Source organism: Silene latifolia, chromosome Y (genome assembly GCF_048544455.1).
Source record: "Silene latifolia isolate original U9 population chromosome Y, ASM4854445v1, whole genome shotgun sequence".
Lineage (NCBI taxonomy): Eukaryota > Viridiplantae > Streptophyta > Magnoliopsida > Caryophyllales > Caryophyllaceae > Silene > Silene latifolia.
In genome coordinates, this window is record NC_133538.1 from 48361287 (window position 1) to 48389069 (window position 27783).

The following is a 27783-nucleotide window of genomic DNA, read 5'->3' on the forward strand; positions in this document are numbered from 1 at the left end:
ACATCCTTGTTGACCTTATTTCGACTCTTACCCCTAGAAAGTTCAGCATAGCTCTTTGTTTGGTTAAGTTTAAATTCTCTTAGCGTGCTTTGTAAACGTAATATCTAAGTTGTTTTTCCATTTCGTACAATTTCTAAATATCTCAAACTACCATTTTTGGTCCGTTCTTAAAAATTTATATCACTTTTACAAAATTTTACCTATTTTAAGGGTTTGAAAATGAAAATTTGATTTAATTCTCTTTTGTTCTTTGAGTATAACTTCTTTTTATTGATTTTTAATTACTAAACCCGAGATTACTTTTAATTTTGCTCAATCTCTAACGAACTTTGGTTTATTTATGATTCCTTGTCAAAGTTTAATGTTATAATTTCAAGAAGTTGACTCCTTTTTGAGTTTAAAAATGAATTTTTTATTTTTATTTTGGCTTTTGCAAAAGAAAATTTGAGTGGATTACCTTTTCCGATTGTTTTTAAAGTTGATGGAATGATAGGACTCGTTATTAAAGGCGTCTAATAACTTGTCATGCGCTTATCGATGAATGATTTTTGTTTAAAACTTGTCTTCGACTTGGAAAGTTAGCGTTCTTGTGTGCACGACAAGAGGAATTTCGTTCCATGAAGGAGACTTACACTTTTGAAAACTCTCCATAAATATTTTTGGAAGTATTTTGACATTTAAGTTTTGCAAATGATTTGGTTTTTGACCTTATCTTCGATTTGGAGTGTGATGTTCTTGAATGCGCAACGAGAACACTTTCGTTCCTTTGACGAGAATCTGGTACTGTTGGAAAATTTTACTTGAAAACTTTTGAAGGAAATTTTAGTTTTTACAATAAGTAACTTTTTAATATTTTAGATCCCAATTTCATAAAATCCAGCTTTATTTTTATAACCTTTCATTTCTATTTTCAAGTTTCGAGGGCGAAACTTTTTAAAAGATGGGTGATTGTAACACCCGCGAATTTCTCATTTTGGCATTTAAAATTTATTTAACCGTTTAATTACTTTATTTTATATTTTTAAATTATTTAATTTAATTAACTCATTTTAAACATAATTTCTATTAAAGCTATAATTTTAAAGCTTGATTTATATAAAAGTACCTATTTTAGTCGGATAATATTAATAGCGACAATAACAATAATATTAATAATAGTAAACTTCCGTCTTAAATTATAGTATGTTTAAGACAAATTTTCCGTCTAGCTGAGACCGTCACATTTTCACATGTGAGACTAATCTATTCTCAACCTATCCCGTATCAACAACACACTACCTACTTCTATTATTTTATTACACTCACTCTCCCTCACAAAACCAATAGACCAATCCCCAAATCCCTAACCCTCTTACCCCTTTCACTTCTTTTCGAAAAATCTAATAGAAATTAACAACACAGCAGCTTTAACAACAACAAACCAAACGAGCATATAAACACCATTTTGGCCGATTTCAAGCTCGGATTTCACGCTCATTTCGCCACCGTTCCCTCTAATTTTTTTTACCATTTTCTTCCCCTTTCCTCCCTCTTCCTTTCAAGGTAAGAAAGTCTTGTTTTTGTGGTGATTTCAGTTTGACCCGTCTCATGAAAGTTCTGATTTTTAGCTCTTTTATCTCATTTTCTTTCCTCTAGTTGAAGAAATTGAAGACCCGGTGGAAGACTCAAGCTTTGGGGACCGTTTATTCGAAGAATAAGGAGCGTTTAAGGTAACGGTGATAGGTTACTCGACAAAATGTCGAAACTCCGTCTTATGGGTCATTTTATATACTCCTGTGTGATAAAGTTGGGTCCTTTGTGCTTTTCTCTTATTAATGGTTGAATGTGTCGGAATAATTGTTTTAGTGCCTGGGTTTTATATGTGAAATTCCGTCACAATTTATGCTAGCTTTGGACCGTGTTTACTCAGTAGAATGGTGGGTTGTTTGGTCGAGATTGGAACACTTGAATTCTTGAAATTATCGGGTTAATTTCTGTCTTAAAACTTGTCCTTTTCAGATGCCTGAGTTTATTTTCTTTTTCTGATTGATTGATATATAGTTCAATAAGCTTGTAGCACATAGTCATATACCCATCCCTTTTGTGCAATTTACAACTGAAGTGAACCCGTGTTTTTAAATGTTACCATGGAAAGTTGCCTAAATGACTAAATGATGCCAGTAAACAAATTCTGCATTTTGATTAAACCAAAATACTCCTTTCTCTGTTGTGAACAACAGTGGACAATGATCTCTGTTGCCTAAATGACTAAATAATGACAATGATTTGCTCGCCATAATGTTTCAATATAGCTGCTCAAAATTGTGAAAAAGGGGTTGTGAGTCAGTCTTAAACACGATTTTTGGTCAATGTTTGGTTGGTGGTCCGAGCCAACTCTCTTACTTCCGTCTCAAGTATATATATTCAAGTATGATATGGGTCCTTTGTATGGTTAATTTCCGCCTTGTAAAATGCTTAAAAACTTGTCTTAAGATGGCTTCACAAATTGTCTAGAAACCATGTATAGAGGTTGTGTATGGGTGATTTTCTTGGACTATTTTTGAGTCGATTTCACGGACGATTTGAACCAATTATTTAATTTCCGTCTCGTGCGAATATCCAAGTGTGTAATGGGTTAGTGGTATGTGAGAAATTCCATTCTTTTTATGTTTAAAATTTCGTCTTAAGACGGTCACAAAAGAGCTTTATAAATCGTAAAAATGGACTTTGTCGAGCAGTTTTCGCGGGCTGTTTTGACGGGCTTCTTTATGTTAAATTGAACCAACATTCTTGCTATTGTCTCAAGTACATGTACATAATTGGATTGGGTCTTTTGTACGGGTGAAATCCATCTTGGTTTGGCCTAGGAAACCGTCCTAAGACGGCTGGACAAAAGGGATTGGCTGCATCTTTTGTTGCTTTGTACTCTGTTCTGTGCAGCTGGCTGTTCTGTGCAGGGACTGTGGCCAGGCCTTGTAGGCCGTGGCTGAGCCATGTCGAGGGTACAACCAGGCCGTGGCTGGGCAGGTGCCGGCCATGGCTAGGCCGTAGTCTTGGTTAGATTAATTTTGACCGTGAAATACGTGTATTCGGCCTTAATTCATTTAACTTCCGTCACATACTTTTGCATCCTAAATTGTTTTCCTACCGCCCATTTATATTTATATTTCTCACATTAATCGTACCAAATTAATTAACTTTTATCAACATACAACTAATTAACTTTACTGACAAGGGCATCATCCTTTAGGTGTGACCTTAAGGGATCAACTGACCACCACCGTCCAACGACAGGAACGTCAAACTCTAGCAAGCTAATCGTTACCGATTAATATTGATCAGTTGACTATATAAATGAATCATCCCTTACATATTCTTAATATGAGATTTAAACATGTGATCGCACTATTGTTGAGGACACATACTCCAACAGTCTCCCACTTGTCTGAGACAAGTGTGCGTCACCAATTCTCGTGTCCTATTACAATCTCCCACTCAATGCAAGGTGTCTCGCAGGTCGTACTTGCACTTGATCATATCTTGTGTGGTTTTCTCGATCTGGAGTGTAACTGTCTGGCCGGAATTATCTACCATAGATACTTTCCGAGCGTGGCCACGCATTTCCAGTTCACTACTCCTCGAGTGGCTTGAGATTTCAAACAACCCTGACAAGGGGGTGGGCAATTCCCATCGTACTATTCCCTTTGTTTAGCCATAGTTCATCATAACCCAAAATATACCGATTTGACTTCATTTACAATAGTCGTAGAGCATAAATCAAAGCTAATCAGAAATTTGTGCCAACTTGGGCAAATAGTCTCTAGTCAAAAGAATTGACTCAAAAGAATACTATAGCAGCTCTTGCCACGACCAGGCTTTATGAATTACCAGAACTCTATAAGCGGTCACTGCCCGACAGAGTGTCCCATACAGTCTGTCTATGTGATCGACTAGTCATCCCATATGACTCTATGGCACTAGAACTTGCCAACAATCGCATCACACTCTAGTCACTTCGAGACGTCACCTCATATAAGTAACTAGGGGCGAATACCATGTCAATCCAGTTCGCTTTAATGGGGTTCAATTTGTCTCTACAACCCATTTGGATTTAACAATGCAATGGGTGAGTTTAATAAAACTCAAACGATAAATGTGATTATCATATATGAATAGTCAATACTCTATTACTACTTCATATCTTATAATTTATAGTGTACCTTTTACACTTGTTTAAATGCAATAAAGCTTGGCAAGTGGATATATCATATATCCATATATTCCAACTTTGTCAATTGTTATTTCCTTATATTCAATGATATTTCAAATAGCTTGAATTTATCTTTAAGTATTTGTCCAGTCTTCTTACTAGACTTAGGCTCTTTAATTTGAAAGATGCTCCCACTGTTATTGCATAACTTGTGATAAAGTCAATTGTAGAGGGATTCACTCTTAACCTTATGTTGACCATTTTTATCACAATTTACTTAGATTCCTTTTGCAATGTACAAAACTACAACACTTTTCTAGTTTCTTACTCCCAAGTCAATAAAATTAGCCTAGGATTTTGACAAATCCTTTACGGTTTGGAAACTAAAGTTTGTGCAACCCTTCAACACATAACTTAGTATATCATCCAAACATAAGAACGAATCCTCAATTCTTCTCAAGAATCTCAAAGGATGTTCTTTAAGGCTTTCACAAGACCATCTTATGAATTAACTTGTTATTGACTTATTATGCTCCTAGCATATAGTTCATCACAGCTTGTGCGTCTGTTGGCATACATGATCATTCTAATGGAGGAAACATTAGCAATCGATTTCATATGATCAACAACTTAATAGGTTCAGTGAACGACCATGACTCCATCATAGTAATTCAACTTTCATCACCATTAATAACCTATTCAATGATGCGTGTCTTTTATATAAGGTTTTTACCTCATTTTTTACACGCATTTCTCTACTTTTTATGTAGCATCTAGCTACAAATACCCCCGAATATTCTACTTTGGTTCGTTTTATGTAATTTGCAGGAATTAACCGAAGAGGAGTTAAATCAAGCCTAATTTGTCCCAATTGCATGCATTCATGGAGAATAACGAGCCGGAGCTTGGAATCTAACATTTTGGAGACGCGTACGTTTCAAAGTCTAGCGTGCCTAAATAGCTCGATCGAGTGGTTTCCTACTGGATCGAATGCTTTATTTGCTCAGGGTTGCTCGATCGAGCAGTTCAAGAAGCTAGTAGAGGAGACAAGGCAAGAAGTGTTCGATCGAGTAGTTTATTTCTACTCGATCGAGAGGATTGGTGCATAGTTGCTCGATCGAGTGGTTTATTTCCACTCGATCGAGTAGTTTGTCCTTCTAAAGACATTTTCCGCCTAATTATTTTATGGGCTTTTGTAATTAGTCCATAGATTAGGTTTAGGATGGATTTTTTGTATAAGACTGAGGAGTGAACAACGTAACTGGGGGCTCTATCTCTTCTCTTCGTTCGTTTACTCTCTACTCTACCACTGGTTACTGCTCTTTGGATTTTTCTCTTCTTTTATACTTTGCTACTGAGATTTGGATACGATTGGTACTATTGTTCTACTTTAATCTCTTAATTCTTAATCATTTGCTTTAATTCCTTCTTCCCTTTACTGTTATCATAATTACTTTAATTCGATTCTAGTTAGTTTTATTATCATATTTAGTTTTAATTATCTAATTGTTGTTATTGTTAATTCGATGATGATGAGTAGCTAAATCCCCTCTGCTAAGACTAAAGGGGATCCATAATTATGAAGGGATAGTAATCGATTTATTGGGTTGATGCTGGTTTGGTCTTTGTTGTTTAAATGCTGTAATTAACTGTATCTGTCTAATTGAGTCGACGCAATTAGACATTTATATCTTAGTGATCCTTGACCTTGACCGAAAGGTTGGAAAAGGCGAGACTAGTAGCGAACAATAGGGTATTGTAGTTAGGGCGAAAGCTAAGCTATTCACGCTCTAGGGTGAATTGAGACCGAAAGGAGATATTCACTGCTCCTTAGACCTTTTTTGCATTGACCTGAGACCTAGATTACTTGACCGGATGAATATGGTGAACCGTCTGTCTTAGCTGTTTTCCTCTCCTTGGTTAATCTTTATTCTCTTTTTCTCTCTTCCTTACCCTCTTATTAGTTTAGGACATCACAATTAAAAATCCCCCAATTTGGTTACCTTGACGAACTTAGATTAAGCTGACAATTTCCTACCTCTCTGTGGATTCGACCCGACTTCCCTAGCTATATTAGTTAGAGCCAGTTGGTATTTTTGACAGGTACGCGACAGACATGTCAAATTTTGGCGCCGTTGCCGGGGAGGTGGCGCAATTTTATTGCTTTAATTATGTTTGTTTCTCGTCTCAGGGAATTTATTCCTTGAAGCTGATCTCATTTCTGCAAAGTTTTTATTAGTTTTGCAAGCTATTCGGTTACTTTGTAAGTCTATTTGCCAGAATGTCTAATTCACAGCCATGTGGTAGATGTGGCACTGAAGGGCATGACCCTATTGGGTGCATGGAAAGTGTAGAGCGCGTCCTTGCTTATCAGAAGTACAAGCAAGGAGTTCCTTTTTCTCAGCTGTATGAAGAAATAAAGAATGTCTCCACTCCTTCTACGCCAGCGCCGCAACCGGTTTCTCCTTCTGCAAATGAAGAAATTGCTGAATTAAAATCCTTTGTGATGAGCATATCACAACAGTTTGATGAGAAGTGCAATAGGAAAGAAACGGTCATAGCGGAATTGAGGGAACAAGTTGCGCAGTTAACACTCGCGAGTGACCAAGCCAAGCTTCTATCTACATGCAATCCAGTTGAAATGACGAACCTCCAAGTTGGCATTACTAATGAAGAGCCAAAAGAACCGGAAGACGGGGTTCTGATAGTTGAAGATGCCCCGGAGGATGATATGGATGATATGGATGAGTTTTTAGCTAAAATACTTGCTGCGTGTAATCAAGACACTCGATCGAGTGATTTATCTACTCGATCGAGTGAATCAATTTATCCCATCACTCGATCGAGTGAAAATACTGGTCGGTCAAGTAGTGCAGAAATTGGAGATGGTCGATCGAGTGATATTCTTACTCGATCGACTGAATTTGCTGAAGAAATCACTCGATCGAGTAATAAAGATGGCCGATCAAGTATATTGCAGTGTGAAACCACTCGATCGAGTGGTAATGGTGCTCGATCGAGTACCAGAAGTGGCGGAGATCCTATATTACTATCTAATCCCGCTACCGTGTCACTTTCCCCTGCTGTGGAGGTGTCACGCATTGATAAAGGTAAAGAGAAAGTTGCGGGTCCACTCATTGCTACCAGAGTGCCCTTCCCAGGTCGTTTGAAGGACGCAAAGATCGAGCGACAGTACGGTAAGTTTGTGGACGTTGTGAAGAACCTCCGTAATCTTGTCCCTTTTTCCGAACTTGTTACTCAGGTACCTACTTACGCTAAGTTTATGAAAGATATTGTGACGCGTAAGAGAAATTTAAGTGAATTTAAGACGATTTCATTTATGGAAGAGTCTAGTAATTTGCTTTTAAATAAAGGTCCACCTAAATGAAAGACCCATGCAGCTTTTATATTACCTGTATTATAGGCAACATGGTCATTGAGCAGGCTCTTTGTGATTTAGGAGCCAGTGTTAGCGTCATGCCCCTTCCTGTCTGCAAGAAACTGAACATGAGTCATTTTAAAGTGACTAACATTACCCTACAGATGGCTGATAGATCTGTTAGGAAGCCCTTAGGTGTCTTAGAGGACGTGCCTGTGAAAATAGGCAAGCTCTTTATCCCAGTGGATTTCATTATTTTAGATATAGTGAGGGACACCCGGACCCCAATTATCTTAGGAAGACCTTTCCTTTGTACAATCAAGGGGCCGTTCGATGTCGACAAGGGCGTTTGACTCTTGCAGTTGGGAATGACGCGATCACTTTCAGTCTGTCTAGTACTTTGGCTCGCCCAATGATAGAGGATACTTGTTATTCGGTAGATATTATTGACGAGTCTATCTATGATTTCTGGTCGGGTTCTTTTATGAAGGACCCACTAGAAGCCCTTATGATTTTTTATGAGTGTGCAGATAGCTCAGACGACGATGACGCTGCGTTGGATTTGCTTATTGATGATTTGGATGAGCATGAGGGAGAGCAAGTGGAACAAATGATTAGCACTCTTTGCTCCATTGAGGTAAAGGTACCGGAACGTAAGCCTCTCCCTTCTCATCTAAAATATGTTTTCTTAGACGATACAGAGCAATATCCAGTCATTGTTAGTGCTAAGCTTAATGATGATCAACTGACTTCTTTGTTAGCTGTACTTAAGAAAAACAGGAAAGCACTGGGTTATTCACTGGACGATATCAAGGGGATTAGTCCCGATATCTGTATGCACAGGATAAAGCTGGAGGAAGATCATAAACCTTGCAGACAGGGTCAGCGTCGGCTGAACCAGAAGATGAAGGATGTTGTGATGGCTGAGGTAATGAAGCTGCTAGATGCAGGTATTATTTATTATGTCGGTAATTCTAAATGGGTGAGTCCAGTACAGGTGGTCCCGAAGAAAGGAGGGACAACTGTAGTTAAGAATGATAAGGATGAATTAATACCTACTCGAGTAGTGACTGGTTGGCGGATGTGCATAGATTACGAGACATACCAATGCCGCCACCAAGAAAGATCACTTTCCCCTTCCTTTTATTGATCAAATGGTAGAAAGGTTAGCTTCTGATAAATTTTTCTGCTATTTAGACGGGTATTCCGGGTTCTTTCAAATCCCTATTCACCCAGACGATCAAGCTAAGACTACATTTACTTGTCCTTAGGGCGTTTTTGCTTATCGCAGGATGCCTTTTGGTTTATGTAATGCCCCTGCCACCTTTAAAAGGTGCATGATGGGGATATTTTCAGAGTATATTGAGTCTATTATGGAAGTTTTCATGGACGATTTCAGTGTTTATGGAAGTGATTTTTCTAACTGTCTGTCTAACCTTGAGAAAGTGTTGTAGCGCTGTATTGAGGTCAATCTTGTGGTGAACTGGGAGAAGTGCCACTTTATGGTCAACGAGGGAGTTGTTTTAGGGCACTTAGTTTCTGATAGGGGGATAGAGGTTGATAAAGCAAAGGTGGAAGCGATTCAGCAATTAACGCCTCCTGTTAATGTTAAGGGGGTGAGAAGTTTCCTTAGTCACGCCGGCTTTTATCGCCGGTTTATCAAGGACTTCTCAAAAAATGCTAAACCACTTACACAGTTGCTACTTAAGGATGCCCCTTTTGTTTTTACTGATGAGTGTCTTTCTGCTTTTAACAGGTTAAAGCAGGCTTTAGTCTCTGCGCCGATCATACAACCTCCCGACTGGGACTTGCCGTTTGAGATAATGTGTGATGCTAGTGACTATGCACTAGGAGCGGTGCTGGGCCAAAGGAAAGACAAAGCTTTGAACGCGATCTACTATGCTAGCCGAACTCTAGATGAGGCTCAAGTGAAGTACACTACCACTGAGAAAGAGCTGCTAGCTGTAGTTTATGCCTTAGAGAAGTTTCGTACTTACTTAGTTGGGTCAGAAGTTACTGTTTTTACTGACCATGCAGCTTTGAGGCATCTTCTTGCTAAGAAGGAGGCTAAACCACGGCTATTGAGATGGATACTCCTTGTTCAGGAGTTTGATTTGCAGATTAAGGATAAAAAAAGAGCTGAGAACGTTGTAGCTGATCACTTGTCGCGACTGGTGCGACAAGAAGGGGAAGATTCTCTACCTATAGATGATTCTTTTCCTGACGATACTTTAATTGATGTTATATCGTCTATTGTTAACCAAGAACCTTGGTATGCGAGATAAAGCTAACTTCGTTGTCGGTGGCAAGTCGCTCCGACCTTTCTCATCGCAGAGGAAGCGTTTTACGTATAACGCTAAGCGGTATACATTTCCGGGATGATCCTTACTTGTTTAAGGAATGTGCAGACGGTCTCTACAGACGGTGTATTCCGCAGTGGGAGGCCAAAGTAGTCCTGGAAGGCTGTCACTCCTCTTCATATGGTGGTCACCACGGTCCATCGCGCACCGTGGCTAAGGTACTTCAGTTTGGTTTTTACTGGCCTTCTTTGTTTGCTGACGCTAAGTCTTTTGTTTCAGCTTGTGATGCTTGCCAACGATCAGGGAACATTTCAAAGAGACATGCGATGCCACAAAATGGCATCTTAGAGGTTGAGGTCTTCGATGTCTGGGGCATTGATTTCCAAGGACCGTTCCCATCCAGTAAAGATAACAGGTATATCTTAGTGGCTGTAGACTATGTGTCAAAATGGGTTGAGGCAATTGCCTCACCTCATTGTGATGCTAAGACCTTGATAAAGATGTTTAAAAAGATCATATTCCCCCGATTTGGTGTCCCTAGGGTCGTCATTAGTGATGGGGGAATGCATTTTAAAGAAAAGAAACTCACTTATATTCTGTCTAAAGTTGGTGTCCAACACCGGCGTGGTTTGGGGTATCATCCCCAAACTAGTGGTCAGGTTAAAGTCTCTAATCGTGAGCTGAAAGAGATCTTGTCTAAGGTAGTTTCTAAATCACGAAAAGACTGGAGTCTTAAGTTAGATGACACATTATGGGCTTACAGAACTGCCTTTAAGACACCAATTGGTGCATCACCTTATAGGCTAGTTTATGGGAAATCGTGTCACTTAACTGTTGAATTAGAATGTAAGGCTTGGTGGGCAATTCGTGAGCTTAACTATGATCCTAAGTTGTGTGGTTAGAATCGTCTTTTGCAGCTGGATGAGTTGGAAGAGTTTAGGCTTAATGCCTATGATAGCTCGCGCATTTACAAGGAAAAGACGAAGAGATGGCATGACAAGCGAATTCAACCTCGGGAGTTTCATGTTGAGCAAAAGGTGCTGCTGTTTAATGCCCGACTGAGATTATTTCCTGGCAAGCTGAAGTCCAGCTGGGGTGGTCCTTATACGGTGACAGCTGTTACCAAATTTGGATCCGTGGAGCTCGAAAATTCCGAAGGTCATAGGTTCAAAGTAAATGGCCAATATGTGAAGCATTACCACGAGGCGAATGAAGCAGACAATCGTTGAAGTCTTGCACTTTGACGAGCTAGACGCGCCAGTTAATTGATGCCAGAAAGATTGTGCGGGACCTCATAAACCAGCGCTCTCTGGGAGGCAGCCCGGACTGTTTTATTGTACTCTTGTTGAACCTTTTATTTTTCTTTTGCTTTTTGTTGAACTTCAGACGCTGTTTTACGAACTCTTTATGCCTCCCTTGCTTTGAAATACGTGTTTTGCAGGTTACTTCACTCGATCGAGCAGTTTTCTACTCGATCAAGTGCTTTTTGGGGTAATTATCACTCGATCGAGTGATATTCTTACTCGATCGACCAAAGCAGAAATCAAGTTTACTCGATCGAGTAGGTTTTCTACTCGATCGAGTTCTTCCATTTGCCAGTTACTCGATCGAGCTGTTCCAAGTTGCTCGATCGAGCAGTTTCGTCTTCCAGCGGCTGTTTTACGTCTATTGAGCTACTGCTTGACTTTCTTTGACCTCCCATGTTCATGGTCGGTTTGGGGAGGTCCCTCCTTATGACGTTTTGTAAGTTTTCCGACTCCACTCCTCCTTTTCTTTTTAGTTTGCATTTATTTCCCTATTTTTGGTACAATGGGGGCATTGTACGGTTTGGTTTGGGGAGGTATGCATCCATATTTATGTCTGTCTGCATGTTCTCTTGCTTTTTCGCTTGCACGTTTAATTATTTTCGCATGCATTGTTGTCTTATTTAATTCAAAAATCATAAAAAAAAATTCAAAAAAAACTTAGAAAAAATTTCAAAAATTCAAAAAATTCACGTTTAATTTGAGTCGGAACGTTTAAACTTTGACGCTACATTGAATCTTTACTTGAGCCTTGCATATTCTTGACATTTAGTTGGCATGATTATATGCATGATCTACGAGTTTTTGTTTCTCTCTTATCTGAACGAATAGATTTGATTCATCATATCGGCAAGCTACATTACATTATAAGGTTAGAGCTTTATAAACTGGTGACATTCATGACCGGTTTCATTTAGGATGTGAGTAGTACTCTCTTTAAGGCATGTAACATCAATTTGCATAAGCATGAGTCTAGTCTTCTTAATACCTGCATGCATTCGGTCTGTGGATGGTGACACATGTTAGGAGAGGCAGTCCCCTTTATTTCATTCCACCCATGAGCCCCACATAGCCAAATTGCCTTTTCGTCCTATCAGCTACTTTATATAATACTTCCTACCCTAGCCGAGCTAGCGACAAGCAGTTGTTGGAATGTTTTATTGCAATTTGGTTATTTTGTCTGATTTTCAGAAGATAGTGGAGGAAAAAAAAAGGAATGAAAGAAAAAGAATTGTTGAAAAAAAAAAATGGAACGAAAAAAAAAGAGAATGAAAAAGAAAAAAAAGCGAAATAAGAAAAGAAGAAAAAGAAAGAAAAATCATATGGATAAGAAAAAAGAGTATAATGATTTTCAATCCCATGTTCTATCTATACTTTATGGGGAGTTGACAAGTATTGGCATTTAGTGAGTTTAGTGCATGGAATGTGCACTGTTTTATTTTGTTATATTGAGTATGAAGATGGGATGCAGTTATATTTGGATTCGTTGTTGCTAGCCTGGCTATTAACCCCACATATCCAAATTCATTTTAGCCCCTTCTTACCCATTACCTCACTTACCCAAATGTAAGTCCTCGGCATGTGTCTTGGTTACTAGTATGGTTGGAATGCATATGTATGGTTGTAGAGACTTTATTCATGTTAACTGCATGCATGTTCTTATAGGTCGAGTTAGGTTAGTGTCTTTACTTCTGTCTATCTTTCACAAATATACTCACCTTGTGCCTGATTTTGAGTGACGAGCGGCCCGTGAGAGTCCGATATCTTTTGAATCTTGCAAGGTCGACGGTTCAGTAAGTTTGGAACATTCGTTTAACTCGTTTGCACTTCTCATTTGCCACTTTGTCAGTTATTGCATTAAATTGGTTTAGTGGGTGATTTGTAGTTGATGTGTTGGTCCCGTTCCACTGTTATTTCTTAGTTGCATTCATATTTGCTTGGGGACAAGCAAAGGTTTGGTTTGGGGAGATTTGATGCGTGTCTTTTATATAAGGTTTTTACCTCATTTTTTACACGCATTTCTGTACTTTTTATGTAGCATCTAGCTACAAATACCCCCGAATATTCTACTTTGGTTCGTTTTATGTAATTTGCAGGAATTAACCGAAGAGGAGTTAAATCAAACCTAATTTGTCCCAATTGCATGCATTCATGGAGAATAAGGAGCCGGAGCTTGGAATCTAACATTTTGGAGACGCGTGCGTTTTAAAGTCTAGCGTGCCTAAATAGCTCGATCGAGTGGTTTCCTACTCGATCGAATGCTTTATTTGCTCAGGGTTGCTCGATCGAGCAGTTCAAGAAGCTGTAGAGGAGACAAAGTAAGAAGTGTTCGATCGAGTAGTTTATTTCTACTCGATCGAGAGGATTGGTGCATAGTTGCTCGATCGAGTGGTTTATTTCCACTCGATCGAGTAGTTTGTCCTTCTAAAGACATTTTCCGTCTAATTATTTTATGGGCTTTTGTAATTAGTCCATAGATTAGGTTTAGGATGGATTTTTCGTATAAGACTGAGGAGTGAACAACGTAACTGGGGGCTCTATCTCTTCTCTTCGTTCGTTTACTCTTTACTCTACCACTGGTTATTGCTCTTTGGATTTTGCTCTTCTTTTATACTTTGCTACTGAGATTTGGATACGATTGGTACTATTGTTCTACTTTAATCTTTTAATTCTTAATCATTTGCTTTAATTCCTTCTTCCCTTTAATGTTATCATAATTACTTTAATTCGATTCTTGTTAGTTTTATTATCATGTTTAGTTTTAATTATCTAATTGTTGTTATTGTTAATTCGATGATGATGAGTAGCTAAATCCCCTCTGGTAAAACTAAAGGGGATCCATAATTATGAAGGGATAGTAATCGATTTATTGGGTTGATGCTGGTTTGGTCTTTGTTGTTTAAATGCTGCAATTAACTGTATCTGTCTAATTGAGTCGACGCAATTAGACATTAATATCTTAGTGACCCTTGACCTGGACCGAAAGGTTGGAAAAGGCGAGACTAGTAGCGAACAATAGGGTATTGTAGTTAGGGCGAAAGCTAAGCTATTCACGCTCTAGGGTGAATTGAGACCGAAAGGAGATATTCACTGCTCCTTAGACTGTATTTACATTGACCTGAGACCTAGATTACTTGACCGGATGAATATGGTGAACCGTCTGTCTTAGCTGTTTTCCTCTCCTTGGTTAATCTTTATTCTCTTTTTCTCTCTTCCTTACCCTCTTATTAGTTTAGGACATCACAATTAAAAATCCCCCAATTTTGTTAGCTTGACGAACTTAGATTAAGCTGACAATTTCCTACCTCTCTGTGGATTCGACCCGACCTCCGTAGCTATATTAGTTAGAGCCAGTTGGTATTTTTGACAGGTACGCGACAGATGTGTCATTCAACCTTGTTGATTTTAAACAGATATGAAAGATCTTATCATCATAAGCCTCTTAAGTCTAAGCCAATATTCTCTCACATAGATTTAAAAATCTTAGAATACATCGCACCTTTTCCTAGTCTCCCAATCAATCTTTCACAGAAGAGAGCATTGGTACATTATTCTCAATAAGTAATATGTTTTCAACATATAAGACATTGAAAAAATAATTCTTGCTCCCACTTAACTTCATGTATAATAATGATACTTCAATCATGTGAATGATACCATTCTTAATTATCACATGAACGAAAAGTATAATCCTTTGATGCTTGCTTAAGACCATTTTGGGATCATTTAAGAAAGCTACGCATAATATGTTAGGATTCTTAGATCATTATCTAAGATTTTGTGTTCCAAACACATTCCTTTTCTAAATTTCCATTTTAGAAAAGCGAATTTTAATTATCATTTGCCATTCATTATCTAATGACATGTGGCAATTCCTAAATAATTTATTTTGCTCAACATCTTCATGTCGATCTATGCTCACATTTACTCTAAAGCTCTATTCACTTTAAGGAGACCCTCGCCTTTAAGTAAATCTACTCTTTGAGTAACAATCTTTGGATTGTTATGCTATGGCTCGTATGTAACAAAGTCGATTTAGGACAATAGCATTACTTTCGCAAATCAATATTTTAATAGCAAGACATGTGTGCTAAACTCCCACCGAACTATACTCCCACTCTATCTTTATAGATTATAGTTCCATTACTTTCACAAAGTAACACATTAACTATAAGACATGTTTGTGACAATCTAATCTACTCCCACTCTATCTCTTAGAAATACCTCTATCTTCTTAAGAGATAGCTTTGTGAGTTACAAACATATATATGGTGGAGTATTAGAAGTTTCTTTAGACTGATGCATTAGCTCATAAAAGACCATCTCTATCATGGCAGCTTGATTCATATAATATGTGAGTCTTACCCATGTCATCTGTTAATAGACTCCCTATTTTAGGTCTTTCCAGGTTGACTCTCCAGATTAAAAAAAAAAATCCCCAAAAGTGAGTTCAACAACTCAACTTGACTCATGTTAGTTTGATCTTATGGGTAGTGACACAAGGTCATAATCCATATCAAATAAATCAAATTCATTACTTAGATCTTTGCCACCATGATCGGATCGTAATTCTTTAATTCCTTTTATACAATTGGTTCTCTACCTCATTTTAGAAATTCTTTAAATTTCTCAAAAGCTTTACTTAATATTTGATTAAGTAAATATACCCATATCTACTTAAATCATCGGTAAAAGTGACGAAGTAACCATAATTTCCCCTTGCAGTGATGTTCATTGGACCACATACATCGGCATGTATTCGTCCTAACAAATTACTTGCTCGTGTTCCTTTACCACTAAAGCGAGTACGAATCATTTTGCGAAGGAGACAAGATTCGTATATTCCATATGATTGAAAAATCAAATGGTTCAACAAATGTAGTCAACACTAGCCTTTAAATGCGTTTCTCATTTATGTAACCTAATCGTAAAAAGGCCAAATGCACAAATCATTTGAATCACTTGATATGAGTCTTTTGGATTGTATGTTATAGATATCTTTAGTTTAGTTGAAAATGTCTAAAATATGAATACCATTGATAGAAGTGTCTTGGCTCACATCCAAGTCATATTCAACAAAATATAACAATTGTTTTTGATCACAAAAGTAAGCAAAAATCCTTCTATGTCTAACATAGAAATCGTAATAATGTTTTTAGATAAAGTGGGCACATAATCACCATTATGTAGATTACAACTCAAAGCTATTAGCTAAAACAAGTACATAAGTCCCTCTTGAAGTAGCGGCTACCCAGCTCCATTTCCTTGCCGGTGATCTACATCACCCTTGTTTAGCTTATCCATATTTCCAAGTCCCACTTGGAGTGATAAGTCCAACATAGATATCTTTCAAATACTTGGGGCAATTACGCTTCCAATGGCCCATGACATTACAATAATGACATTCATGGTAGGATTGGGCACCCTTCTTGGTTTTGGTTGTGGTAGTCTCACTATCAACTTCCAATTCACAATTGGATTTGGGTTTCTTACCCTTCTTTGCCTTTCCTTTAATAATACTATTACCCCTTTCGGTTACCAGGACGCTCTTGCTAGAACTCCCACTCAATTTGATGTTTCTCCTTACTTTATCAAACAAGGATACCTTGGAATTTGTGAGATTATCCTCATATGATTCCCTTACCAAGGATGTGGTGGGCATGAGTATGGGAGTAGGAGGTGTAGAAGTGGTAAAATAGCAAATATTTCCAACCTCACCAATGCCAATGCGTAGTTCTCTAATCGGGTCATTGTCATACAAGGAGCATTTTTCTTTGAATGATTGGAGCCATGAAGTAATTGTGATCGGTGTAGGATTATTAGATGAATCCATTGCAAATAAATAACTACAAAACAGAAATGAAGGAAATAATTAACATCTATAGGTTTAATAATACTTGTAAACAAGTATTGCATTTATATAGTGACCTCTACCCAACTATTATAAATGATTCCGAGATACAAATTCATATTAATTCGGGCACGGTGAGCCGATTCATCCCTTATCAATATAACTCGGTGGATTAACTCTTAATCGATTCTACTTCTAGAACTCTCGGTCGATAAAAATTACTCGAATATATATCTTTAGCTCGGAACACATGCGACTACGGTCACGAATACTTTCGTTGAGCTCAATCCAAATTTCGATGTAATAACATTTTATTACCCACTTACCCAACGTAACAAGTTTAGTACCCCGGTGAGCCGAGCCTACTTCTTCATGAAATTAGGACTCATGGTTTCTACTATTTGGTAAGGCTAGTTCTCAATTATTATAAGTGAGAGGTCTTGTCAATTTATTATCTATCACGTTTTAAGTGAACTAAAGCGGTGAACTACGATAATTATATTTGACACGGTCGATGACTCGATATGAAATGCATGTGTTGTTATGGCGATTTGGCAATGCATGCAACATATTAAAATAAATGCTAAACAATAATAAATTCCTAGTATGGCCTTCCTAAAACAGAAAATAAAATAATCTATTACATATTCGGAAACCAACTCCATTGGTCCCTTGAATCTTCAAGTGGCACGCCTCCCAAGAACACCGTCTTTATCGGAACACCTTCCCGAATGGCACCGTCTTGAAGAAACTCCATAATTACAAATAATAATAAAAATACAAAGCTTTACCTATTATACATCTGTAATATGAAAAACTAGTAAAAATAAAAAATGATATGAGATCACATTAAATTACAATCGAATCAATATTCCATTTCATTACGGGTAATATCGATTAAAACTAAGGCCATACTAAGATAAAATTACATAATTCAAAATTATATAAATAAAAACATTCAACAATTGAAATATACAGCATTATAATATGTGTCTATCATGCCAAATTATGTGCCAAATCGCCCTATTTAACTTGTATAATTTATGTAACCCGGTTTTATGGAAATGTGTGATCATAACTTCTTAAAATCACAAATTAACACTTAAATCACATTTAAGCTCAAGTTAATTATCCTAACACTCTTAGGACTCAAAAATTAGTCATCACTCAATTTTTAACAATAATTCAACTTGATTTAATTTTATGCTCATTTTTTACCTTAAAATCATAACATTTATGAATTAAATCCAAATTAAATTACAATAATTTCAAATATTTAATTTTAAATTTTTGAACATTCTGGAATAATTCTATGACACACATAATGTCAAAAATCATGGTTAAAAATTTTCGAAATAATTTTGAGAAAATATAGTTGCAATTTATCGGTTTTATCTCATAAAACATTTAAAGTATCTAAAAATTAATCAAATAAATTTTACAACTTTAGATCTTATAAGTGGGATATTTATGCAACCTAAAATAAGTTTCTCACGCCATGTAATTCGATTTAGCTATTTATGCTAAAATAGTCACTATTTATGCCATTTTTACACTAAAAATTCACAAATCATGCAAAATGAAATCAATTCATCTCAAAATTTACACACACTGTGTAAATCATGCATGTGACAACATATTAAAGTTTCATGGTCTGGTTCGAAGTTTAACTATTTTTAACCATTTTACCTCTTTTAATCCATTTTTATATCATAAAAATCATAAACCATACAATATTAATCAAATTAACACGATATTTTACACACAACTTTTAAAATATTCATGTGAGGTCATATACAGTTTTCAAGGTCAGAGAGTAAGTTTAATCATTTTTAGTCATTTAACCTCCATTTATGCCATTTTTATCACATAAAAATCGTAAATCATGAAATATTAATCACATTAATATAAAATTTTACATACAATACATAAAATATTCATGTGAGGTCATACTAAAAAATCACGGTCAGTAGGAAAGGTTAACTTATTTTAGTGAATAAAAGTTCATTTTACTCATAAAAATGAAATTATTTCACTAAAAAACATAAAAATGAGCAATAAATTACCATAAATCATAAAAATGACCTAAAAATATTTTACAACCAGAATATATAACATGCATTATGATTTCATGACTTACTCTTATAAATCACAAATTTTTAGTTTTATATGTTAACAAATTAACTCGGAAAAACAATAACCGACTATGCATGAAACATCCCATGCTCTGATACCACTTGATAGGTTCATATACCTATTATTAGACTCCTCTAATAGTGAACTAATTAACTTCTTAATTATTTGTTCTTTAGATCTAGTGCATGCATAACAAAATAAGAGACTAATAAGAAAAACAATGTCCCTTACATTGTTATTTTTGTTTTATGGGCACAAGTAAGGTCTCCTACCTTCACTTATTCTTGAGCTATAATGAGTATTAGGACGATCCTCCAAAATCCCAATATAGAGATTCTCCTCTTGATTGCGCCCAAGATTAGCCATTATCACTACTAAATAATATTAACTAGATATTTATTTAGTAGTCTACCTTAAAATTGATTACTAATACTCATATATATTACACTAATAATATTAGTAATATCCTTGAACAATTTATATTAAACTTCTCAAGTTTTGATAGAAAGAAAAATATGAACAAGAGGGAGGTTTTTCTTTTGCATCTGAGATTTATTGGAGAAAATGAGAAGAACAAAAAAAGTCCTCTTCTAAGGCATCACACGTCCAAAATGCCTATTATAGAGCATTTTATGGTCTTGCCTTGTCTCACATGCAATAGTCTAATTATATCTAGGTAGTAGGCTTTTAGAAAAGTGTTGTCATAAGTTGTTGGAGTATCTTTCCATCAACTAAATGACAAAACCAAAAATTCCACCATCTTCACATGTTGGACGGTACTCATGTACCTATATGGGTCAATTTTTGTCTTATAATATTTGTCCCACAAATGCTTATAAGTCTTATTATTAATTATCTTACATAATTAAATATTAATTTGATCATACAACAATTATGTGACAAATTAATAAACATATATTCACTCAACTTATTGAGTAATATTTTACCATTATATCAACATATAATGGGTCCCATAATAGCTAGTTAGTTAAATTTACAACCCCTTGTAAATGTAAATAACTAATTACCTCTACCTCAAAACAATTATAAAACCTCAACATAATTTAGTGAATTAACATATTAATTCACTAAATTAAATCTTATTTAATCACATTACAATAAGATACATATTTCGTCTCATAAATATAAATTTTTCAATTTTAAGGAATTAATTAACTTGTATCAACATACAACTAATTAACTTTACTGACAAGGGCATCATCCTTTAGGTGTGACCTTAAGGGATCAACTGACCACCACCGTCCTACGACAATAACGTCAAACTTTAGCAAGCCAATCGTTACCAATTAAAGTTGATCAGTTGACTATATAATTGAATCATCCCTTACGTATTCTTAATATGAGATTTAAACATGTGATTGCACTATTGTTGAGGACACATACTCCAACAGAGCCAAGGACCCGTCGTCGGGAACAGTTTAGAGTCTGTCGACTGTCCGTGCGGGTCATTTAAAGTCCGTTAGACTACGTACAAAGGCTCGCCAGCCATGAGAGGGAGTCATACCTGAGGCATCTTCGGGATATGTCCTTGAGTTGTACATTGTTTCCGGACAAAGGCTCGCCAGCTGTGTGGAGGAGTCGTACCCGAGTCATCTTCGGGATACGTCCTCGATTTGTGTATTATTTGCGGACAAAGGCTCGCCAGCTATGTGGAGGAGTCATACCCGAGGCATCTTCGGGATTCGTCCTCGATTTGTGTATTGTTTGCGGACAAAGGCTCGCCAGCTTTCTGGAGGAGTCGTACCCGAGGAATCTTCGGGATACGTCCTCGATTTTCATATTATTTGCGGACAAAGGCTCGCCAGCTGTTGTGCGTATATGAAGGGGCTTGCCAGCCGCTGCGCATTGTAAGGCTCGCCAGCCATATGCGATTGTAAGGCCCGCCAGCCATAATGAAGGGTCAATTGATCGACCGTGGAAGTAGTCGCGTTGGATGGGCTTGTTTTAAAATAGCGGGCTTCGCGAGGAATCCCCTGTCATCCTGTTGGGGAATCTCGGTGTTTGTATTGAATGCTTGTGGGGATAACGGGTTTGAATCCTGCTAACCGTTTTTTAACAGATGGGGCTTTTGATGCCGTCGTGGAAATAGAGAATTTTGAATTTCACTATCATTGTTTTTTGAAGTGACGGTTTTTGTTGCCGCCATTGACATTTGAAGAAATAGTGAATTTTGACTTTCACTGTTGTTTTTGAAATGACGGTTTTAATTGCCGTCGTTTGAAATTTGAAGGAATAGTGAATTTTGAATTTTCACTATTATTTTTAAAATGACGGTTTTAATTGCCGTCGTTTGAAATTTGAAGAAATAGTGAGTTTTGAATTTTCACTATTATTGTTTGAAATGAAATGGCGGTTTTAATCGCCGTTTGTTTGAAATTTGAAGAAATAGTAAATTTGATTTTTCAGTATTGTTTTTGAAATGACGGTTTTAATTGTCGTCGTAATGAAATTTGATGAAATATGTGCGGAAATGGGCCAAAGCCCAAAATTCCGCTGAAGGAAATAGGGACGCCTCAAGGAGGCGCGAGCTACCCGGTGAAGGAAGGGAGCCCTCCTTTTTGTCTGTAAAAAGACGCGAGGATCGGACGATCCCATTTACTTCGTCTTCCTCACACAAACTCGAAAACCCGTAGAAAATCGCCATTGTCCTCTTGAATCCATTTGAATTTGTTGGTCTTTTTTTTTGATTGAATTAGGGCGAAATATTACACCCTCCAAATCGATTTGGGTGTTTATGATTGAGCCCATTTCGAGTGAAATTGAAGATTGCATTAGGTTAGAAACCAAATTTAGTATAGGGGTGCTTTTAGTTTGTATTTTGGTCCCCGTCCCCGCTCTCTATGCTCGAAAAATGTGAATGAGACAAGGAAACCGTCTCATTTCACAAAGTCAAGTTTATTTGCTTGAGTTGTGTGCCCCACTAGGTTGTATCGTAGTCGGGGAAGACCGTGTTTGCCATTTTGGACCTCTGTTGGGTATTGTGGGTAAGATTGGAATTTTTACCTTTTGGGGTCTTATGTCTAACGAAATAAGCGCCTGTTTGGGCTTGAATTGAGTCATTTTGTTTTGAAATGGACCTTATTGTTAGTTTAGGTCGCTTTGACACGTGGTAAAATCATGTTGCATTGTTGTGGTCGTATTTTTGAAAATTTGACATGTTTGCGCTCAAATCGCATAAGATTGCCCTTTTGAGTCGTAGAAAATACCCCATTGCATGGGGAACGAATTTTGGGTTGTTGGCGGACCTTGTGTGGGTCTCGAGGTGCCGTTTTTGTTGTTGTTGTTGTTGTTGTTGTTGTTGTTGTTGTTGTTTTGACTCGTCTTTTGCTTGAAAAGAAGGGCGAGACGTTTTTTTTTTGTGCGTTTTTTGTAAATTGTTTTGTTTGGTTGGGTTTGGGTGGGATTGTCCTTGTTTTGTTTGGCAGGTTTTTTTTTTGGATTTGCCCATTTTACGCCGTCTTAATGCCGAAATTTTGGCAGACGTTCTTTGTTTGCCTTTTGGTCGTAGGGGAATGCTTGGGACCCGTCGGGTCCATTACCGAGACTTTGGAGGGCCTGTTTGGGACCAGGCCGGTTAGTACTCCCGCCAGTGTGCCTGACGTGACAGTGGAGGACGCTTCTGAGGAGGAGGGGCCCTTCGAGGTGGTCTTTAGGGATGAGAGAGCCGCTGAGGTTTGTGAGGGGCCTGTTAGTGGGGCTGTTGGTGCTGAGGAATCCTGTTGTTGAGGCTGCTCGCGTCGAGAGTGCTCAGACAGGGATTGAGGCTGGTACCTCCGGGAGGAGGGTTACTAGGAGGAGAGCTCCTCGGCCGACCATACGGGAGTTGCAGAACGTCGTTAGGGTCGTTGAGATGCCTCTAATCCGTTACGTGGAGTCTCGTGGGCAAAAGAGACGGACAACGGAGACGGTTAAGGACGACGTTCACGTCGCGAGTTTGGAGGCTAGATGGGTTACAGCTCCGCGGGGGCCGAACCTGCGGGCGGAGCCTGCTTGGGCCGAGGGTTTTGACGGTAGCTAGCTGTTGCTTCGGCTAGACACGCACATCTCCTACCATGCGCATGAGGGCCTGGTAAGTTGTGCCACTTGGTCAAACTTTCGTCGTTTCTGACATTTCAGACCTGGATAGGTGTTCTAACGTTGTTTATTTTTTATTTCAGGAGATTGGTACCATGAGGACTTTCTCAGGCTTCCCCACCTGCCTGGGTTTCTACGACGTTCTCCGAGCCGGTACGAGGGTGTTGATAGAGAGTTCGGCTTTGGGGCCGCTAGTGGCTGCTTGGCGGGATATTCACAGGGCTTCGATTAGGTCGAATCTGTGCCTGATCCGTGCCATGTTGGATCAGTACTGGGACACGACGTCATCATTCCAAATGGAGTTTGGAGAGGTCGGTGTGACCTTAGAGGACTTTTCCATGATATCTGGCCTCCCTTGTCGCGAGATGTCTGTTGAGTTCTCAGATACGCCGGAGAGAGTGTCTTTCCCTACGGTCACTCGTCTGATCGGCAGTGTTTTGCCCGAGCCCTCCGACATCACCCTGTACCTGATTGCGAGTTCATATGTGAGGGACCACTCCAGAGGGAGAGTGGTGGGTTATGCCCTGGCGCTGTTGGCGAGTCTGGAGGCGGAGGCTAGAGCTGACGCGCAGGAGGCGCGGTTGTGGTTGTGGTACTTCTTGGGTGCCACGTACTTTGGTGATAAGGGTGAGCGTCTGTCGGCCAAGGTACTTCCTCTCCTTGCTGACCTCGACACTCTAGGTCAGTTTGACTGGGTTACGCCGGCTCTGGCGAGCTTCACCCGGTACTTTCACGCTGCGGTGTGCCCGGAGGCAGTGGGGGATGGTAGTGCCTCTGCTTTGGTTAGCCCCAGCCTCATCTTGGAGGTACGAGCGTTTTTGTAGTTTTTTGTTGGGTTTGATTATGATTTTGATTTTGATTTTGATTTTAGCAATTTTTGAAAAATTTGCTGATTTGTGTGTGATGTGTTTGGTTACAGGCTTGGTTGTATGCTAACTTCATCCCTCTGCGCTCGGGAACCACTCGTGGTGTCCCTTCAACCCTGCGGTGAGGGCCTGGACGGTGGCTCGGAAAAAGTCGCCAAGTCGACTTACGAGGACTGCAGGCGTCGTGTGAACGCCCTTTGAGTTGCTGACGTAATTTATTATACTTTACTCCTTTTGTCTTGGAGAAACAGATAGAGATAAGATTACTACGTAGCTTAGGAAGCCCAGTTAATTGATTAGCTTTGCCTTGAGTGCAGTTTGTCGGGTGGCCTTGGGAGCGCTACACGGGGATCCCGGCCGCTGTCAGGGAGCGTTTGCGGCCTCGCATCTCCCAGCGTTTGTACATGTATACGGCGATCGAGCCGGTTTGGTACCTGGGCGAGCGTTTAGCTCCTCAGTGCTTTACTGAGACTTTCGTGGTACCGGTCGATCCGCCAAGGGTGTTGTTCCAAGATTCGACGCCCGATGAGGTTGAGGAGCACCTTCACGGTCAGGGAGGTGAGGAGTTGTTGCGGCGGGAGGTTGACTACGACACCTTCCGGTTGTCGAGGCTTGCATGTCACCCGATAGAGTTACGTTTTCTCTGTTCTTTTGTTTTCATTGCCTCTTTTCGGTAGGAGGGTTTGTTACCTTTGATGTAGACCAAAAATGTAGGGGGTCGATGCGTTGATGAGGACACAGCCCCCACTTTTCCCGACAGAGACCACCTTCTAGGGGCCAGGTGGTGAGGAGCTACAGCTGCACTTGCCATAGCTTGCGGTCGCTGAGGTGACAGACGCTGGCATGGAGTGGAGGTTGACCGTTCTGAGGGTGAGTTCCTGGTTTGAAAACTCTTCCTCGTTTATGTTTTGCCTTGCGTTTTATTGAAGGACCTTCTTGTTTGTAGGTGTCGACTGCTAGTCATCAGGCTTTGTGGCGGATGGCTAACCGGTGAAGGGCACTTGGTGATGACCTGGCTGCGAGGGAGGCTCGGCTTACTCAGGTATTTTTTGTATGTTGTTTTTGTGTAATTTTGTGTTGCATTTCACATTTTTAGACCTGAATGATCCGTATTGTGTTTTGCAGTGTACTACGGATCCGGTGGAGCTTGCTCGGGTTTATGCTGAGTTAGACACAGCTAGGTCGACGATCGAGGCCCAGGGGTTGGGGATCACCAGTCGAGACCAGTAGTTGAGGCGTCGTGAGGACGGGTTGCGGAGCCGGGATGCAGAGATTGCCTCTCTCAAGGCTCAGTTAGCTGCAGCGGTGGAGCTTTGCGTCACGATGGAGTACGAGACGCTGGAGAGTTCTCCAGAGAGGGAGCCTGAGCATATGGTGGTGTCTACCTTGCCCGTGACTCCTCGTGAAACCGAGACTGGTCTGACGGGAGGAGTTGAGTAGTTGTAGTTGTTGGTACGTGTCTTGGACTTTTGTTTTTACATATTTACATTTTGCGTGAGGCGGTTTGTATATATGTGTTTTTGGATTGTGGTTTATTTATGATTTTTGCTTTTTTGTGTTGTGTTTCGGGGAAGCGTTGTTGGCTGTCAGTTCCCTTCTGCGTCGCGCTAGTTCCTGCATCGTTAGTGTAGAAAACAGGCAACAGGTAGCACATACGCATAAACCTGAACACGTAAAAAGAATTTGAACGAAATTAACCACGATGACTCGAAGTTAAAAATTGGAATTTGAAATTTGAAATGATATTTTGAAAATTCCGCGACAAGTCGTCACGTTTGGATTTCTCGAAAAAAGAAATGATTTGAAAATTGAACAATTAACTCGTGTCTTGAATTAAATTTTATCGAAATTGTTGAAATTGATTTGTTACTCGAAAAGTTCAAATTCAAACAATCAGTGGTGAATTTTAAAGTAGATTTTTTCAAGTGTATTTGATGTTTGATTTTTGTGAGATCCAGACTCAGATTTTGGAGAAAACTGATGTCGTGTTATCAATTTCCGATTTTTGTAGAAAAAGTAAAAAAAATTTCGGAATTTCGACTGACATGGAAACGATCCATCGCGGATCGGGGCGACTAGCCCTTCCCCCTAAAGAAAGAGAAGAATACGTATGTTTAAAGCTGCGTCATGGAAACCGTGTCGGATTTCGTAAACCGCGAAAAGAAGGAAATGTGAGTGTGAGGAAACGCAAAACATCCTGGATATACCCGAAGAGGCGCGAGCATTCCGGCGGGAGGTTTGAGGTGTCAGGAGAAAACACAACTAAAAGGTACAATTCAAGGGGGAGAATCCTAAGAACAGCCCCAAAGAGGCGCGAGCTAATTGGCGATAGAAGCGAGCACTCCCTTTTTTCGGAAAAACGCGCTGATTGTTTTGTATAACTAGGGATGTTTGTGCTTCATTGTTTCATTATCCGAAACACAAAAAAAATCTCTACAAAAAGCCTTCTTCTTCTTCCACAAAAATTATTCATGGATGCTTTTGAAAATGTGTTACAACAATGGTGTCAGGATTTGTCGCCTCCCAAGAAGTATCAAGTCGTTTGCATGGGAGTTGGTCAATTGTTGGTGCTTCGTCAAGTCAAGGTGCTGAAGGAAATGTAGATCTATATACATAAACATACTCATATATTTTATAAATTAATTTGTCATAAAATTAAATAAAGGTCTTATGCATGCAAACAAGGTAGCAAAATAAAGAAGAAATCACCCGTACATTGTAATTTCGGTTCTTATGGGCACAAGTGAGTTCTCCTACTCACTTGTTCTTGAGCTCTCCAAATGGAAGAAAGGATTCAAGTATATAATCCCTCCCAAAAGCATATACCCAAGGAATACTCATAATAACTAATATTATTTAGATCTAGTAATAATATTAGTTTTACTATAAAATTGACACAATATAAATTGTAATTTTACTCTTGAATATTTCGGTCAAGAGAGGAGTAATTTTTGTGAGTTTATTTCTCTAGAAAAATCATATATTGTAGAGATTATCCATTTTCTTACACTAGAAAATTGTATTTTGTATCACAAAAATGAATGAATAATTAGAGAGGAAAAATTGCTCTCTTTCTTTTGATAGGGCCGAAAAAGAGAAGAGAGAGGGGGCCTTGGGTAGGTAGTCCAATACCTTTTATTTTTGCTCTTCTCAAAAGCATAAGTGTGCATGGCTACTCCTTTAGGTATAATTATTGTGTTTTCCACTCAAGATAAAAACACAATGTATATCATATACTCCCTCCATTATTTCGGCATATACAACATAAAATGGATGCTCCATTTTATTTTGTCATTTGTCAATTGTAACATATGTGACATGTTACTTGACATATGAAATTGTAATGTATTTTTAACATATTAAAAATCAACATACTCATAAAATATGTCATTTACAAAATCGACTAGTAATTCGTAATTACTTGTACCAAAAGTTTCCAAATTATAAACTACAATATTCTGTATTTATAATAATTTATTCATTTCGTTTCAATTGTTTCTGTAAACAATAATTTCATCTAAGTAATAAAACAATTCGATTACTTAGACCGTGTCTTATTTACAATAAGATACGTAAATTATACTCACAAAATTATCCGTCAATTTTAAGCAATTTAATTAACTCGTATCGGTATACGATTAATTAAATAATCAATTAAGAGTA